The sequence below is a fragment of the Enhydra lutris genome, unplaced genomic scaffold (assembly GCF_002288905.1).
Source record: "Enhydra lutris kenyoni isolate GAN:26980312 unplaced genomic scaffold, ASM228890v2 scaffoldscaffold1, whole genome shotgun sequence".
Lineage (NCBI taxonomy): Eukaryota > Metazoa > Chordata > Mammalia > Carnivora > Mustelidae > Enhydra > Enhydra lutris.
Genome location: NW_019154085.1, coordinates 8,057,009 through 8,072,724, shown reverse-complemented (window position 1 = coordinate 8,072,724; position 15,716 = coordinate 8,057,009). Strand labels below are relative to the sequence as shown.

Sequence of the window (15,716 nt, the reverse complement as noted above, 5' to 3'; positions counted from 1 at the left end):
CAAGTTTGTACAGCCTGACACACAGCTGACCCCGTCACTGAGACATCGACTGTTCAGCAAGAAGAGTTTATTCAAGATGCAAACAGGAGGGGAGATGCAGAGAGCGAGCCTCAAATCTGCCTCCTCAGAGGAGAGTCAGGGAGATCTAAAGGCCAACAAACAAAAACAAGGTCTGCAGCTGTGCTCGCTGGTCTCATTACCCTTTGGGTTACCATTTTCACGTAAACACAACAAGTGTGGGTGGTCTGTATGAGGCTTCGACTGTCATGTCGTGTTTTCAGTGTACAGTACTCGATCTGCTTATTGCAAGAATTCTAAATATCTTGATTTCTCTACTTATTTACATTCAAGAGTATCACAGGAATGCAAACACATGAGTGACATCATAGGTGTAAATTTAAACCTAAGTGTTTTTTTCTCAGTAAATCATTCATAATTTTGCATTTCAGTTCAGAACTGCTACACAAATGCTTGCTTCACAATCACTTGGATGAAGTATGCATTCGTCAGCGCAGACTAAGCAGCTACTGCAACGAGCCTCTCCCCAAAAGGCAGCGGCTTAAGAAACAAGTTTATTTCTCTCTGAAAAATAATCCAAGATGGGGCGCCTGGGTGGCTCGGTTGGTTAAGCCACTGCCTTTGGCTCAGGTCATGATCCCGGGGTCCCTGGATCGAGCCCCACATCAGGCTCCCTGCTCAGCGGGAAGCCTGCTTCTCCTTCTCCCACTCCCCTGCTTGTGTTCCCTCTCTTGCTCTCTCTTGTCAAATAAGTAAAATCTTAAAAAAGAAAGAAAGAAAGAAAGAAACGAACTAAGTATTTAGTGAGGACAGTGGTTCTAAATTGCTACGGGAAGTGGTGGGGAGGAAGCAGGGAAATCTGGGCAGTGTCAGCGCGCTATTTCTTTGGTGCTGTTACATGGGTATGTTCACTTCATGAAAATTTGTCAAGCTTTATACTTAACATTTGGGTACTTTCCTGGAGGTATGTTTTATTTCAGACAAAACAATTTTTTTCAAGGATTTCATTTATTGACTAATTTAGAGGGTCTGAGTAAGGGGAGAGGCAGAGGGAGAAAAGAGAGAATCTCAAGAAGCCTCCACGCTGAGCTCGGAGACAAATGTAAGTCACATGACCCTGGATTTAAGAGTCAGACCATTAACAGACCATTCACGGACTGAGCCACACAAGTGTCACCAGAATAATTTTTAATCCTTTAAAAAATACGTATTTCAGGGACAGCTCGGTGGCCCAGTCAGTTAGACGTCTGCCTTCAGCAGAGGTCGTGAGTCCAGGGTCCTGGGATCAAGTCCTACATCCGTCTCCTTGCTCAGCAGAGCCTGCTTCTCCCTCCGCCTGCCGCTCCCCTTGTTTATGCGCTCTCTGTGTCAAATAGATCTTAAAAAAAGAATATATATTTCAGGGGTGCCTGGCCTGCTCAGTTGGTGGAGCATGTAACTCTTGATCTCGGGGTTTTGAGTTCAAGCCCCATGCTGGGTGCAGGTATTACTGAAAAAGTAAAATCTTAAAAAATATATATATATATTTTTTTTCAACTATCATTTATATATATATATATATTTCAACTTTCAATTAGTAAAATCAGCAATACATAGCTTCTATTAACAAACGTATATTTGCCAATCTCCAAAAACAAACTTATTTTTTAACTTCTTGTTTTAAATAACTTAAGATACGGGAACCTGGGTGGCTCAATCAGTTGGGTATCCAACTCTTGCTTTTAGCTGAAGTCACAATCTCCATGTAGTGACATCAAGCCCCAAGGCAGGCTCAGCTCTTAAGTGTAGAGCCTGTTTGGGATTCTCTCTCTCCTCTCCCCCTGCCTTTCCCCCACCTCACTGCCATTCACACACACTCTCTCTCTGTAAAAAATAAACATTTTTAAAAAGTAAAAAATAATTTAAAATACAAGTTGTAAATACAGTTCAGTTTCTATATACTCTTTGCCCAATTTTCCTAATAACGGCTTATATAATACAGTACATTTTCAAAACCGAGAAACTGATACTCCTATAACTACAGACCTCATTTCACTAGTTTTCATAGGCACTTAAAAATACTGTAATAGAAAATCCACTTCTTAACCAGAAAGAAAAAAGGTATTATTGGTAACCAAAGGATCTTGCTTAACAAACTGTATGATTAAACATATCTGTGTACATTTCTATTACAAATAGAAGCAATTAGGGTTGATAATCTCCATACCAAGTTCTTTTAAAAAGCTTATAAACATCTTTAATTATAGGCTTTCTATGGTAATTTTTTCTGCATAAAGTGTGAAATTCCAATTTTTGAATTTTTAAATAAAATTAAGACACTTATATCAAGAACAAACTGAAATTACACTAATTGCTGACAATACAAATTTTTCCATATTTTGTCTAAAGAAGATAATTATCTTCATTTCGTATAGACATAATAGAGTAACAGAAGACTTAAGATAAAAAGATATTTAAGTATACTAGCTAAATACTCCTATAAACAGAAATCTAAGACCCAGAGGATGTATATGATATGATTAATGTGATATTTCAAGTGTGTGGCAAACCTCTAACTTGAATACCTAGGACTCTCTCTATGACACCAGCATATTTATATAGGATAAAGCCGTAACACTGTGAGATAATTACTAATGTGAGTCATCTAAAGTATACTACCAAAATTTTTAAAGGGAAAACATACTGTCTCCAATTACTTACAGTTAATATTTAAAAGTCAGTAAGATTAGCAACAGATCAGTTAACAAAATGATTGCTTGACATAAAATAATAACTAATAGACCCTAAATAATTCTATTTCCAACAATAGGTTGCTATTACTGGAAAGGCCTGTAGTATATATCCTGTGTATAATCTATTTAACATTTGATTTAAAAAAAAATATTTACTCAAGAGAGTATTTTTTAAAAATTAATTAATTAGAGAGAGAAAGAGAGAAAGAGCGTGCACAATCAGAGGGAACAACAGGCAGAGAGAGAAGCAGGCTTCCTGCTAGGCAAGGAACCCCACCCAGGGCTCAATCCCAGCATGACCTGAGCTGAAGACAGCCACTTAACAGACTGAACTACCCAGACGCCCCAAGAGGGTGTTTTTTAAAAGGAAGTTTATATCTCAGTTCACTCTCTCATACATACACAAACACACACACTCACAAATAATCATAGGAAAAATACTATAAATTGCTTAGCAAGGTTTTAAAACTAAGCATTTCAATGCTCCAGGATTGGTATTTTGAAGGTCACTGAATGACAGCAAAATCAAAAGAAAAAAATAATGAAAACACCCAACCTGGATTATATAGATATATCATACTTTAAATAAACTTTACGTGAAAAATCCATTAATAAATGTACACAGTATCCCAATTTCATATAGGATTTTTTAAAAGATTTCATTATAGGACTTCTTTAAATAATAGTAGAAATTAGTTTTATATACATCCTGAATCACTGACCTTTATACCACTAAATGACTTCATTAATCTTTACACCCATATTGGTAGCCAGATACCAATTTGGTTTCCCTCTGTTATTCAACAGCAAGCAGTACACACAACACGAGACTGCTCGCACACTGAAGAAACACCACTCTGGAAGTCAAAGACCTCAGAGATCTGGCTCTGCCACTCACTCGCTAGGAGTCGCTGCGCCAATCACTTAACCTCTTTAGCTCTCATTACCACTTGTAAAGTGGGGATATTAATACCTGTTCTATTTCACAGTAAATTAAGACAACCAAGTAAAATAACAAGTATTTTTTTCAAAGTGGTAAAAGCTTTGAACATTTTTCTGTTTAACTTACAATGCTAAATGCTATTTCAGTGCAAGTTATTAATGGTAATATAACCAGGATCTATTTTAAATCTCATTTCTGACACACATGCTGAGTATAGTGCTTTGTACATAGTAAAGAACCAAGGATCAGAAACCTTTGTCTCTAATTCATCCCAGCACTGTCAGGGTTTCCAATCCGCAAAACAGGGGGAAGAGCGCTTGCATTTATCTATCAACAGAACTACTGTATATAAAGCTGTTCTGTAAAACAAGTATATTACCCTAAGATATTAAATGTGGCACTAAGTATCTTTCACTTAACTTCCAAAAAGTGTATCTATGGGGGGCGCGGTGGGGGGGAGGGGGCTTTGTTTTGATTCCTTCGAAAAAGTGGTATTGAGAAGATTCAAGAGCACATTTAGCATTAGTGCGTCCAGGGCCAATTCTAGATTACAAAACACCCAGTGCACCAGTATTCGAGAAGTAGGAAAGAATCATCACAACATACCAGTTTCACGGATATCACAAAACTTTTCAAGCATAAAAAAAACTTTTCGGGGCACCTGGGTGGCTCAGTGGGTTAAGCCGCTGCCTTCGGCTCAGGTCATGATCTCAGGGCCCTGGGATCAAGCCCCACATCGGGCTCTCTGCTCAGCAAGGAGCCTGCTTCCTCCTCTCTCTCTGCCTGCTTGTGATCTCTGTCTGTCAAATAAATAAATAAAATCTTTAAAAAAAAAAAAAAAACTTTTGAAGGCATAAAGTTATTTTTAGTAACGAGTTCTCAGCAGGAACAGCTACATCCCGGTACAGCTTCAAGTTCTGCTTCTTCATTCTCCCACTTGACCAGAGACCTCATTTACGAATGCCGTAGTTTTAGTCTGGAACGCCAGCGTAGCTCTTCCCAAAAAGCCACCACTGTTCAAACAGTCTCTTAATATTTCCACTGAGATTCATCCCTATAAAAAGTGGGATGCGTGCTGTTAAGGGAACTTGGGTGTATGTAATCCAGGGAAGCTCCTGTTTCACTAATTTTAACAAGAGAGAATAAAAACATCTGAGCCTAGATTCAAGGAACCAAATCAAGTATCAACATATCAAACCCATCTTTACTGTATGTTAAACTTTCATGTACAAACCTACATTTTTCTCCTTGTGTATCAAAACAACGATCTCAAGTCTGCTCTTCAAGTTCTCGTTACAGGGAGCCTGGAATCATACCGCTGAAAGCCCCTATGATAATCCTGTGTCTGTTCTGTTACTTACGAATACAAGGAACATCTGATCTGTCATTAGTAATGTAATGGCTTTTATCCGTCACAAAATACTGCGACAGCCTTTTGGAACTACTAAAATGTTTATAATTTTAGGTTACCTTAGACTTCAACCTCTTTCACTCCGAAGGCTTACAAACCTACATAACATGCAAAGAGGACTTCAGAGTGTTAACTTTAGGAACTGACTCAGGCACACAAGCCTACTGACTCACCGCTATGGGCAGTTGCCTTTATTCTAAGAATAGTTACTGCCACTCTCAAATTTTCACCAGTCCATTCACCTTGGCTTTTCCCTTTGTGTCACTGTTACACGACCCTGATTTTGCACCAGCTTGTCTTTCATAAGCGCTGCCAGTGAAAATGATCCTTTCCATGAGTACAGGGGAAAAAAAAAAAATCACAGAATGTCCAGGGCAATCTTTATGAAACATTTTTGAACATTTTTATAGCATTTATAATATTTTTTGATGATGGTGACAACACAAGCTATATCCTCTTCACCATGGAAGCTTTCTGTGTGATTCATTTTAAGTGTCCCTATAGTTATTTTAAGCCACCCAGGTATTCTTAGTTGTTGAACAAAGTGAAGATTCAGCACTTGTCATTTAACAAAATCTTACAAAAATCTAATTCCTAAGTCGAAGCTACTTAATTTTTAGTAGCAAACAGCAATTTCATTATCAATTATCAATCATCTTTATTATCAAGTTTAACAATGTCCAACATGTAAGAAAACTACGCCTTCTTCTGTAAACACAGTCTTCTTAGGGCACATTCCCTTTCTTATGGAGCTACATTCAGATACAGAGGTGAGATAGATTCCGTGATAAGCACATGGAAAAGAAATCAAGTATTAATGCCAGAAAAAACAAAGTTCTACAGGAAAGAAAAAATAAGTTTATTATAATAGCCATATAACATTTATAGTCATAAAAACACAACACTACTGTCCTAAACCAAAATTACAGGCTCATTGTACTGAAAACAGCAGGGGTACAGATAACGGGAGAAGGTACCAAAAGAAGAGTCGTAAATCTTCATCCTTCATTGAACAGATAATGACTTAAACTGAAGATCAACAAGCACTAATGAACACGTTGGAGACGGGCAGTCGAATAACGAAATAATCGACTAATGGAACAAAAGGAATTCCTGGTCTCTCTAGGCAGAAGAACACGAAAGAAGACCGCAAGGACTGATTTTTTTTTTTCCTTTTCCCTAAAAACTTCACAGAACTATTTATTTTCGTGTACAACAATGACTAAAAACAAAACAAAACAAAACACTAAACTAAAAATAGGCTTAAACAACAACAAAAAAGTGCCAGTGATTATAAATCTTAAGCTTTTGTTAAACAAAGTCACATTTTGTCACATGTGAAAGAAAATGAATTACTTACAGTTTCAAGATTTTCACAAGCATTAGTAGAGTTTTAATCACAATATGCAATCACTTTAATTTCAATTTGTGCTATTACTTTTGGTTACTTGCTTGGGAAATTTCAAGATGCAGGGAAAGACTACAAAACACATTAGCACTTTTCAGGTCTTGTTACATACTTCCAAATCGGTTTCTAGGGAAATTAAGCTTGGTTATACTGCCACCAGCAGTATGATCAGAGCATTCTCTTTAGTACTCGGTACTATTAATTTTGAAGTAGAAGCTTTTGCCCTATCTTTACTTCATCCTTATTCCTGGTGTCTCAATATTCTAACATATATGAGCTTTTGCATAACATGACTTGGTCATATTTTCTGCAAAAAACATCTTCAGTTCTGTGCTTTCTTTTTATTTTGATTACAGCAGTATCTTCCCTTTCATGTATGTAGTAGAGGTTTTCATACACATGCAATGAAACCTATGAAATTTTTTTTGCAATTTTTTAAATAATTTTTTTAAAGATATTATTTATTTGACAGAGGGAGACGCAGCAAGTGAGGGAACACAAGCACGGGGAGTGTGAAAGGAGGAAGCAGGCTTCCCTCAGAGCAGGGAGCCTGATGCAATGCAGGGCTCAATCCCCAGGACTCTGGGATGGTGACCTGAGCCAAAGGCAGACGCTTAATGGCTGAGCCACCCAGGTTCTCCTTTTGCAATTTCTTCTATGGTTTCTAAATTTAAGAAGTTTTTTCCTCCTGACATTATTTTCTCCTAAAAATAACAAAGAACAGGGGCATCTGGGTGGCTCAATGGGTTAAAATAACAAAAAACCTAATTAAAATTAACATGACCCCTAAATTCACTTATTTTTTAGGGAAAAAGAAAAACAACCATTTCACTAACAAATAATACATCCTTATCCGTTAAACTAAAAAAGTTTATATTTTATCTTCAATAAATTTTTAGGTACTTGTAATTTAGGCAAAAATTTTCATAGGAAAAGCTGTAAATTGTAAATTAAATTATATATTACATAATATTTACAGTGAATTTAAAGAGCACTTTTTCCCTAAAATCTCTTTCAGTGATTTTAATATATGTGATTTCCTTTTTTTTTTAATTGGTCTAATTATTTTTTTGAAAATGAACTTTCTATTTACACTGGCTATGTACATCAAATTTATTCACTCTATTTGAAAAAAACTAGAGTATTCCAATTTAAAACAAAATCTTAAAAAGTTTTGTTTTTAATGTGTTCCTAACATTAACAAATTATGAAGTCAGTTAAGTTCTACACTAAAAAAGTTCCACTGGAATGGAAAGCATGATCTCACTGCTTTATAATATATATTATATAGAATATATGTAATATCTAACTTTTCTATATTTCATTATAGAATGCAATTTTATAACTGTATAAATTTATATAATTATACATTGTATAATTTATATACGATTATACATAATCATATATAAATTATACAATTATAAACTGTACAAATTTGTATAATTTATCATTGTAATAAACATTAGTTATGTTTTTCTAATATATTGTTTTACTGACCTGTTTTCTTACGTAATAACTAATCATATTATTCTATGTATCTTAATAAGGTATATAAAATCAATTCCACAGCCTCCTTCATCTAGAGGTTATGTTCCCCTATAACAAAACACAAAGTATATTTCTTCTCATATAATCAAAATAGAGTAATAATTCATCCTCAGCAGAGTCCTGAGAAGTATTACACCGAAACATTTGTTCACAGGCCTGTAAACATGCAATCTTAAGTTACTTTATGAGAGGTGTGAGGAAAGAAGAAAAAGGAAAGGGAACAGGAACAGGGAGAAGGCATAAAAATAAGTATGAAGCATTTTCTGCTCTGAAGGAGGTACGAGGAAGACACTATCACCTTTTAAATGAACTGTGAGAGATGCTACGTAAGTAGAACAATTGAGAGAATTAGGTGGAAACCGAAGGTCGAAGGCCAAGGGCTTCATATTCCATCTCCAAGCATAATAAAGATACACAAAAGCAGGCTGATTTGGTGGATGGGCCATAGCTTGCTGACCCTTAGTACTCTACATATTTTTTTTAAAGATTTTATTTATTTATTTGACAGAGGTCACAAGCAGGCAGAGAGGCAGGCAGAGAGAGGAGGAAGCAGGCTCCCTGCTGAGCAGAGAGCCCGATGCAGGGCTCGATCCCAGAACCCTGGGATCATGACCTGAGCCGAAGGCAGAGGCTTTAACCCACTGAGCCACCCAGGCGCTCCCACATTTTTTTTTTTTAATTACAAATTCAGCAGACTTAAAGGGAAACCACTATTTTAAAACTCAAAACTCACAAAATACATAAAGTGAGTTCAGAAAAAAGCTTATGGGTATGAGGGCATGGACATGGTTTCTTTTTTTTAAGGCATTAAAATAACAGAACAGTGGGATACATACCTTAGTAATTTGGTTACTACAACTGAAGACCATTTAGATTTCCTAATTTCCACATGAATGAAAATAAGTCTAAAAACTGAAGTGATCAATGACTGACAAGTCTCAAGATAATCATTACAGGATTAAAAATAACTTTCATACTTAAGTTCATAGTAATTCTTATTTCTGGCCCTATGACATAATCTTACTATATTAGTAAGAGAAAGATACTTCCTAGAACATTCTGATTCACTTTTCTAATCCCCAAAAACCTCTTTTCTGAATGGAATGGATGGTCCCCAAAAGTAGGGTACATATTATTAAGTGTAAACATGGCTGTTAGAAATGTTACTTCAAGAGCAAATGTTACCTCATGTCTCCCTCAATTTCAGCAGTAAAGTATCTACAATATAATGAGTAAATTATAAAATGTAATTACAAAATCAGGTAATTATAAAATCATCTACCACTAACTCTTAAAACAATTTAAATACTACTTGAAAAAGGTTTTAGATTTTATCCTTATACTTTCAACCTGTAACCACTGCCACCAACCACTGCCCCATTCTTATAACATCTTTTAATATGAAAATCAAGTATTAAAAATCTATTAAATATCCAATCCCTGTATCTAGCAATCAAAAAACCTTATGTTCTGATAACAGAAAAATAAAATTTGACACTCTTATATGTCATGTCATAGATCAATTATTGTGTTGTTTTAACATGTCTGAACATTGTGTAGTCTCTTAAACAGTTGGAAATAACTTCAATAATGCTACTGTTATTTATACTTCACAATTTCAGTAGTAAAATCACCTTCATATCTACTAGAAACATTTTTTAATATTCTGATTGTAGCTTATTTTATTTTATTGAAAATACACTTGCTTATTTTGGAAAAAAATTTAACAGTCATTGTATGACCAACTCAGAATTAGAAACAGAAATTAACAAAAAAGAAAAAAGTAGTTCAGCATATTGGTAACTGGTCTAATTTGAAACCTTATTTATAGGACTACAGGAAATCTTGTGGTTACTACAGTCCTTGAAGACTCTCTATTCTTCAGACATCATTCTAAATCACAGAGCGAAATAAATTTGAATTTTAAAAAATCATGTAATTTTAACATTCTCAAATTTTATTTTCAGTATAGTCGAGGCAATACAAAGCTACATGCGACTAAATTAAGACAGAAAGCAAATCTCTGCATCGCTATAATACCATAAGCCTAGATTAAGTGACTAAAATTGCTGTTATTCATATACAAAGTTAACCTCAAAAACACACCTTTAACATACACCTTTCCTCCTGTTTTGGGAAATCCCACATGTACTCTTGCAAGGAAACCTGGCATTTTACTGTCCTACCTCCACCCAAAACTCACTCCATACTTGAAAAACTAGGGGTTAAAAGCAACCAAAATCAACCAATTCAAAATGACTACGTCCATCTTATTAGTGACACTAACCCCAAAGTATCATCTAGCACTAAGGAATCAAATTCTGATTTAAATAGATCTTGTTTTAGGAAAAGAGAAAGGTGAAGGAGAAGCTATCACTAGGGGGCAGCATCGAGCTGTTGGGACAGCCGGGGCATTCTAACATGTAAACTTTAAATCAAGGTGAGTGTATTTTTAATGAAAATTGCATTATAATGAAAGACAACTTTATAGGGTTATAAAAATGTTGTAAAGGAAAAAGGATAGCTTTCTGTTTTGATTGGCTACACTTCTTTCCCTTTTCTACTATGTAATTTTTCTTGCATCCTGAGTATCAGTTTAAAATGCATTAGTAATGTTTAAGATTGATTTAGAGGGAACAGGAGGGGAGGGGAAACGGAGAGGGAGGGAATGTCAAGCAGAATCTGTGTTAAGCTTAGGGCCCTATGTGGGGCTCTATCTCATCACCCAAGATCTGAGACAAAACGAGAGTCAGACACAACAAACGAGCCACTCAGGCACACCAATAATGTCCTTTTGATAAAAGCAAACCCGCTGACATTTCCATTGAGGTAAGCACTTTAGAGACAAGGACTGATTTTTTTTAAGATTTATTTATTTATTTGACAGCGAGAGAGGGAGCACAAGCAGGGGGAGTGGGAGAAGGGGAAGCATGCTCCCCACCAAACAGGGAGCCCAATCCCGGGACCCTGGGATCATGACCTGAGCTGAAAGGCAGAGGCTTAACCCACTGAGCCACCCAGGCACCCCAAGGACTGATATTTTTATCCAAAGTATTCCCTTGGGTTAATGCTAAATTTAAGTTCTGTTACAGTCGTAATCATTTTAAACTTTTTAAACATTTTAAACTTGATCTAAAAGGTTCACAAGCAAGCTTTGCCCATTCATTGAATAACATCATGAGCACTGTGTGACCGCAAGTTGTGGAATATGTCGCACCTCAAGGGTTTAGTAGGACAGGGAAAACCTGATGTAAGTAGGGAATTTTAAGTTAGAAAATACGAGAAGCAGAAGAAAATTCTATAATTATATATTTAAGTAACAGAACAATAACAGGATAACGATCTCCGGCAAAGGCCCAGTAGAAACCATTTAACCTCAATCAAGTTATCAGAGTTAAAGACAGAAGGTTGTCCTCCAACCACTGAGTAAAAATTGAAACACTTGTATGTCGAAAAGAAGGTAAAACAAAGTTTTTCTGCAGCCCTTTGTTTCATTATGTCACTTACAAAGATCACAGTAAACCCATGGCATAGGTTTTTTTAGCACAAGTTCATAGATAACAGATTAACTTGCTCACCGAACTGGTTAATAATGGGTTATAGTTTTAAACGGTGTGCTGTCTCACTCGAAAGCCCTAAATTCTTTCCAGTACTAGGCAATAACTTGAGGATAGAGAGGTTGGCGAGAATGGAGTAACAAAGTAAATTCTCTTTAATTATGAAGTAAATATAATTTCCCTTGCTGTAACACCTGTATCCTACGTTCTCCATAAAGTAGTAAAACACTAAAATGAAAACCCACCCCTCGAGTAGTACTTGCATACCATACTCGAGGCCTCCTGAAAGTACTTCAAAAATCGCCTGCTCAAAAAAGGGAGTATCTGTTGGCCTTTAAGTTGCAGAATATAAACTGGCAACGGGAAGAATACAGCTTATCACACAACCTATTAGTGGTATCAACTGGTAAGGAGGGTCTTCCCTGACCACTCATTTTAAGGCAGCATCATTCGTCATTCTTACACAGGGATTCTTAAGCAGGAGTCTGTGTATAAAATTCAGGCTTGTGAATTTAGATTTAAAAAATGCATTCTCATCTTAATCTCTGAGAATTATTTTTTCAGTTATTGAATGTAGACCAAACCACAGGAATATGAAGTATCAGATACTTTTATCAGAAGAAATCATACAAATTACATCCTTTGAAGATCATTCGGTCCTCATTAGTTTGAAATTAGGCATTGGACCTGAAACTACTCTTGATATTTAATGCTCTAATAAAGCATGGATTCCTTCATCTTATTTAATATTTTGATTATCTCAGTGTAATTGGTTAGTTGTAATCCTATACATATTCCACATTTAAAAATCATCAGTCTCATCACACAAGTTTCAAAAAAAAAAAAAAAAAAAAAATCCCTCCAGTACATGATTTTCTTCATACCACTTGTCACTGATACTCTCCCCCCCTCCCTACCAGAGAATTCAGCGAGTATAGGGTCGTGGGTTGTCTGGTATGGACCCCCGAAGGGTTGAACAAGTGATTTGACTCATAAAGGTACTCAAAATGTGCAGAACAGGAAGTCCTTAAAAAAAAAAGTATACGGAAGTCTTGACTTAAGGTTTTCCGCCGATTACAATTAACTACATTCTCAATTTCCATCCTTTCCAGTGTAGAACTTGTTCTTAATTACGTAAGCCTGTCGCATGCTCGTTTTCCCCGTCGAGAACGACTTTCAAAATAAAACGAGCACCGAGCAGTGTACACATTAAAGAAAAACAAAAGCAAAAGCAAAAACAACAGGATAACCTACTTTTGAAAAAACGATGTGCTTTAATGTCACGCTTCACTACTCGAACAGGGACCCACGTGAGCGACCCTTCCCGGAGGGCGCGGACGCTGCTCCCTCTCCCCGCCCGCGCCCGACTCCCAGGACAGCCCGACGGACCGGCTCCCACGTGAACACGCCCCACACGAGCCTCGGGGAGCTGTGCTCGGCGCCCGCGCCCTCACAGCCCCTTCTCGCGGGGGCACTCGAGCACCCCGCGGGGGAAGCGAGCTGAGCAGACCCGCGGGCGCGGAGGGCCGCGGCGGCTCCCCCGCTCCTTCCCCAGCTGGGACCCCCGCGCCCCCCGCCGCAGGGCGCCCGGGAACAAAGCCCGGGCCGCCGCGCCTCCTCCGGGCCCACCCGGCCTCCCCCACCGACTCGGCCGCAGCCCCACCCTCCGCCCTCGGCTCGGGGGACCCCAGCCCGCCCAAGCGGGAACTCCCCCGCGTCCCGCCTCGGTTCCTCGGGCGGTGGAGCGTCCACGAGGCCTCCGGGCCTCCCGCGACGGGAGCACCGGCGCCACCGTCCGTTAGCCTCCTGCTGCCGAACAGCGGCTCCGAGGCTCCATCCCGGGGGCCCCTCGCCCGACCCCACGAGACCGGCGCGAAGGACCGGCAGGCAAAGTCGGGGCGTTCGTCGCCGCCGCCAAGTCCTGCCCAGGCCTGGCTGCGGATCCCCCCACCCTCCGGCCGCAGGGTCCCCGCCTCCTCCGCCGACGCCACCCTCGGCCCCCAGGCCGCCCGCGCGCAGCCCCCCAACCGCCGCCGCCCGCCCAGCGGTCACTCCCCCCACGGCCCGCGCGGGTCGCCAGCCTCGACAGGAGGCCGGGTGGAGCGCGGGGCCCTGCACGCGGAAGGCAGGCCGCCCCGCCGCCAACCCGCGGCGGCCCAGGGCGCACACGAGCGGCCGCGGCGCCCCACGCGCAGCCCACCGCGCGCTCCGCTCCGGCTCGCCGCCGCCGCCGCCGCCGCCTGCAGCGCCCGGATCCCCGAGGGACCCGGCCCGGACTCCCCGGTTCTCGCCTCCCTTTGTACCCCCCCGCCGTCCCGGGACTCGCAGCCTCCGCCGCGCACGGGGCCGGTTCTGGGGGAGGGAATGTAAACAAATCGGGGTTTTATAGTTACCTCACACTCGAGTGCCGTGTGCATCTCCTCTCCGCTCGGTACCAAACCCCGGCTGCACCAAATCGTGTATTCACCAAAGCCGGCTGCGCTAAGTGCGTCGCGGAGGCCCGCGCGTCAGACACCGCGCTACGCTACCGGCGTATAAGGCCCACTCAGGTCCCTGCGCAGCCGCACCCCGTCCGCCTATGGGTGCTACGCTCTGGGCGTACACGCACCACCCAGCCATTCACTCCGTATAACGCAACTTGCGGAGGGGAACTGCACCGCTCTCGGATTCCACACGGACAGACCGAGCCGGGGAAATTCGAGTCTACGTAAACTGCGGAACTCCGTGGCTCCGCGGTAGTTTTGTTCCAAGAAAGGACGCTGCGGGGGAGTTGGGCGGCTTCTAACGCATGCGTGGAGCGCCCTTCGCCGCTCGCCTTGGCTCCGGGTTTTGCATGTCGGTTGCCGCAGACCGGGGAGGCGGAGGAGTAATGGGAGCCGGAGCGCGAACGCTTGAGCCGGAAGGTCTCCGACTGAGGAACGGAGATGTTTATCTGTGCAGACGTTGAACATCTACTCAACTTAGCCCCATCCCTTTGTTAAAATAACGTCTCGGTCTCTTAGGGCAAGAAGGAACTCATATTTAGGGCTAAGTACAAGGTCTTCTGCATAGCTCTCTGCCCACCCCACCATTCCTCCCCAAGCGCACTCCCGTGGGCCTCCCCAGTCTGAAAGAAAAAGTTGAGTTCAGAGAGCGGTCGCTCGTTTATGATCATTCTTGAGACTCTGGCGACTTGCCAAGGTCTTCACCGCCTCTGACTACCCAATTCACCGATTATTTCATAACACCCAACGGCAAAAACTCCTGGTCCAGCCCAGCGAGTCCGTGGACTCCTGCCTACCTCGTGCTCATTCCTGCTCCCATTCCTTTGCTCACACCATCCCTGCCATCTGAATGGTCTCCTCCCCTTTTCTTAAGCAATTCATAACCCGTACTTTCTTAAAAGGTGGCTCCGGACACCCTCCCTTTGCCGCATTACTCTGCTTCCCGCAGTTCTTTATCTTCACGGCGAGGCTTCTCTGTGTTCGGCCTGGTATGCCTGTTTCTACATCCAGCCGGAATCCAACACAGTGAGTTCTGGGGGTGCCTTATTGATGTCTAGCAGAGCGCACTAAACCATGATCAATAGTAATAGCAAGCCTTCCTGTGTGTCAGATGCTCCCTAAGTGCTTTACATACATATTAATAACACAGCGAAACAGATATTATTATCACGCCCCAGGAAACTGAGGCACAGGAAGTTAAGTAATTTGCTTACGATCACAAAACCAACAGGGAGCAGAACTGAGATCCAAATCCGGTCAGTGTGGCTACATACCCTGCTGTTCAGCATTATCTATCTTTGGGAATCAAGATTCCTTGTTTTGTAGTTCTACAAAGAACATCTTTGGGGTGCTTAGTAAATATGGTCTGTCAAGGTACTAAGCTTCCCATACCCCTTCTTTCTTGTCTGGGAAAGTCATTCCATTGACCTACTGCTAGTTTCCACATCTGTTATTAGGCAGGCAGAACTCCTAAGGTACAGGGGAGAGATCAACTCTGGTTCTCACTTCGGGTCCCACCATAATCACTAATTGCGGGAGACCATTACCATGGTCCTCAGATTTATGGACATATTAAGGGAATTGGTCTAAATTTATTCTAAAGTGCTTAGATCTCA

At 40.7% G+C, this 15,716-nt stretch overlaps 1 protein-coding gene across 1 annotated transcript in view; it reads right to left on the bottom strand.

Annotated features, from left to right (window-relative positions):
- LOC111143095 (solute carrier family 39 member 10) overlaps positions 1 to 14,087 on the bottom strand; it is a 67,450-nt gene extending 53,363 nt beyond the window's left edge. The window contains exon 1 of the mRNA XM_022496569.1: positions 14,011 to 14,087. The gene's annotated coding sequence lies outside the window, so the exon portion shown is untranslated. The remainder of the gene's footprint in view (positions 1 to 14,010) is intronic.
- Between the last annotated feature and the right edge of the window lie 1,629 nt (positions 14,088 to 15,716).